The sequence below is a fragment of the Chelonoidis abingdonii genome, chromosome 11 (assembly GCF_003597395.2).
Source record: "Chelonoidis abingdonii isolate Lonesome George chromosome 11, CheloAbing_2.0, whole genome shotgun sequence".
In the NCBI taxonomy this organism is placed as follows: Eukaryota; Metazoa; Chordata; order Testudines; family Testudinidae; genus Chelonoidis; species Chelonoidis abingdonii.
The window spans coordinates 14231314-14235142 of record NC_133779.1 but is presented as its reverse complement, the minus strand read 5'-3'; positions in this window follow the sequence as shown (position 1 = coordinate 14235142).

Sequence of the window (3829 nt, the reverse complement as noted above, 5' to 3'; positions counted from 1 at the left end):
TGTTCTTGATCCAGTTTGAATTCATCCTTCTTAAACATGGGAGACCAGAACTGCACACAGTATTCCAGATGAGGTCTCACCAGTGCCTTGTATAATGGTACTAACACTTCCTTATCTTTACTCCTCACTCCCTTGCTACAGGAAGTGGGCTGAGGGTGAACATCGCAGCACACGAACAGGCTCAAAGCCACCTCCCTCTGCTTCTCTAAAATGATTTGGCTTGGCCACCAATCTCCTGCTGCCAAGAGTAGAAGGAAGTAGTGACCACTGCAGCACATGAGATTCTCCAAGCTAAACACTCCAGCTTCTATCAATAATTCCACACCCCTTCTGCCTTCTCATCGTCCTCCTGCTTCTGAGAGTGCAACTCAGAAGAGCATCATAGCACACGGTGATGCTGAGGGCTACCCATTTTCAGATTGCCCCTTTCCCCCTCACTGCTCCCTGGCTGCAGAGAGTGGACTGAGGGTGAACATCAGCCACGGGAAAGGAAGATGCTCCAAGTGACACACTCCTACTATAAAGTTTGTGGACAATGCCAAGCCGGGAGGGGTTGCAAGCGCTTTGGAGGACAGCATGAAAATTCAAAATGACCTGAAATAAATAGGATGGAATTCAAGAAGGACAAATGCAAAGTACCCCACTTAGGAAAGAACAGTCAGATGCACACATACAGAAAGGGGAAAGGACCGCCTAGGAAGGAGTACTGGGGAAAGGGATCTGGGGGTTAGAACGGATAACAAATTAAATACGAGTCAGCGATGTAACACTGTTGCCAAAAAAGCAAACATCACTCTGGGATGTATTACCAGGAGCGTCGTGAGCAAGACACGAGGAGTAATTCTTCTGCTCTACTCAACACTGATAAGACCTCAGTTGGAGTATTGTGTCCAGTTCTGGGCACTGCACATCAGCGAAGATGGGGACAAATTGGAGAAAGTCCAGAGGAAAGCAACAAAAATGACTCAAGGTCTAGAAAGCGTGACCTGTGAGGAAAGATTGAAAGAATTGGGTTTGTATAGTCTGGAGAAGAGAAAACTGAGTGCAGGGGTGGGGTGGGGGGGGCGACACATGATCACAGCCTGCAAGTTTGTCAAAAGTTGTTATAAACAGATGGATAATTAAATGGTTCTCCTTAAACACTGAGGACAGGACAAGAAGAAATGGAATTACACTGCAGCAAGGCAGATTTAGGTTGGACATTAGGAAAAACTTCCTAACTATCAGGGTGGTTAAGCACTGGAATAAATTGCCTAGGGAGGTTGTGGAGTCTCCATCAATGGAGCTTTTTAAGAACAGGTTGGACAAACACCTGTTAGGGATGGTCTTAACACTTAGTCCTGCCGCAGGGCAGGGGACTGGACTAGATGACCTAACAAGGTCCCTTCCACTCCTACATTTCTATGATCTTATAGATGATTCTGCCACTCTCATAATTTCTTCCCTGGTAGCCAGGGTGGAATGAGGAGTGACATCACACAGCACACGGTGATTTTCTTCACATGTCGGATGTGGATGGAGAGCAACAACTATAATTTTCCATTTAGGTGGTTAAGCCAGATCACACAACGATACTCAAAGCTAAATGTTCCTGCTTCTCTATAAATGATCCCCCTGCCCACACACACTTCCTGCCATTCCCCGCTGCTGCAAAGAGTAGAACAAGGGTGAATCTCTCTCAAACGAAACCCTCCCATTTATCCAGCCAAACTAGCTCCCCAGCCGTTGTTGAGGTCTCATTGCGGGGATTTTTGGGACCTGACTACATGAGGGGACATCTTCTAGAGAGGGTCGGCTAAGCTGATATGAAATCTGGTCTGAAGCATAATGTGGAGCCAGGTTTTTAAGTGTCCTGATGTGTTTATACTGAACCGGGCCAAGAATATGGAATATGTTGCAGGGAAAACAGAACAGCCGCTAGCTTCATTGCATTCGGGGCTAAGAGTAACCCCAAGTTGCCCCACAACTCAACCCTTTCCCCCACGGATTCAGTCTTGTCAGACAACACCCTCAGCCTGCTGCTTGGAAGAAGAGAGAAAAAGGGAGAAGATATGGTCATTGGTTTTGTAACGGGAGGGGCTCAGATTAGAGTTGGTCAGAAAATTTTCATCTCAACATTTTTTTCCGGCAAAACATGCCTTTTTTGGTCACAATTGAAATGTTTCCAGAGAGTATCAATTTTGATGAAATTTTGTTTAGGAAAAAACAAAACCCCTTAAATGAAGCATTTTGATAATGATGATATGTCCTCTTTTGACATTTTCAGAAGGGAACGTTGTGGGTTTTTCTTTCCTTTCAAAATGACTTTTTTGAAAACAAAATTAATTGTTTTTTGACAGAAAACAAAAACTAAAAAGTTTTAAAAGGTTGAAACTGGAATAAAATGTTGCAATTTTATCGGAAAGATTTGATCAACCTGAAACAAATTTATTTCAGAATTCCATCTTGCAGTGAATTTTGAAATGTTGGAACAGAAAACTCTCTGGATCTGAGAGTGAGGGGTGGGGGCGGGGGAGAGAGAGGTGTGTATGGGGATAGATAGATAGAGGGGGCGGATGGGGATAGATAGATAGATAAAGGGGTGGATGGGGACAGATAGATAGATAGAGGGGGTGGATGGGGATAGATAGATGAGGTGGCTGGGGATAGATAGATTGATAGATAGAGCGGGTGGCTGGGGATAGATAGATAGATGGGGATGGATGGATAGATAGATAGATGGGGTGGATGAGGATAGATAGATAGAGGGAGTGGATAGATAGATAGAGGGGGTGGATGGGGATAGATAGATAGATAGACAGATAGAGCAGGTAGATGGGGATGCATAGATAGATAGGGGGTGTTGGGATGGATAGATAGATGGGGATGGATAGACAGATAGATAGATGGGGGTGGATGGGGATGGATAGATAGAGGGGGTGGAAGGGGATACATAGATGGGGGGTGTTGGGACAGATAGATGGATGGGGATAGATAGAGGAGGTGGCTGGGGATAGATAGATAGAGGGGGTGGATGAGGATAGATAGATAGAGGGGGTGGCTGGGGATGGATAGATAGATAGATAGAGGGGGTGGCTGGCTGGGGATGGATAGATGGGTGGGGATAGATAGATAGATAGAGGGGCTGGCTGGTTGAGGATAGATAGATAGAGGGGGTGGATGAGGATGCATAAATAGATAGAGGGGGTGGCTGGGGATGGATAGATAGATAGATACAGGGGGTGGCTGGCTGGGGATAGATAGATAGATAGAGGGGTTGGATGGGGATAGATAGATAGATGGGGGGATGGGGATAGATGGGGGGATGGGGACAGATAGATAGATAGAGGGGGTGGATGGGGATAGATAGATAGATAGAATTACAGCACTTCAGAGAATCAGGAAAATGCTCTAACTAACGGTCCCCGTCCTCTCAGAGATGCTCACATGGAAGGAGCTGTAGCACCGCAGAGCAGAATCGTTACCGGAAGAACCAAACCCCTGGGGTGAGATTCCATCTCCAGCATGTACCTGGCAGGGGCAGGTGCCTGAGGGGTCCAGTGCAGGCAGCACACAGTGTCGCTATCTTCTCCGTCCTGGGCTTGGAAAGAATCTGCCTGTAAGGGAGCAATGAGCTGCAAAGAGAGATGAAGCGTCAGGGACAAGGGGCTTGTGTGCGTCTCTCTACTAAGGGACTTAGATGGGCCCCATCACTGCAGTGTCTGAACCCCTGATAGTCTTTACTCACAACCCCCCTTCCCCCTATAGGGCAGTGCTATTACTTTTATTGTACAGATGGGGAAACTGAGGCACAGAGAGGCTACGGGATTGTCTAAGGTCACACAGGAAA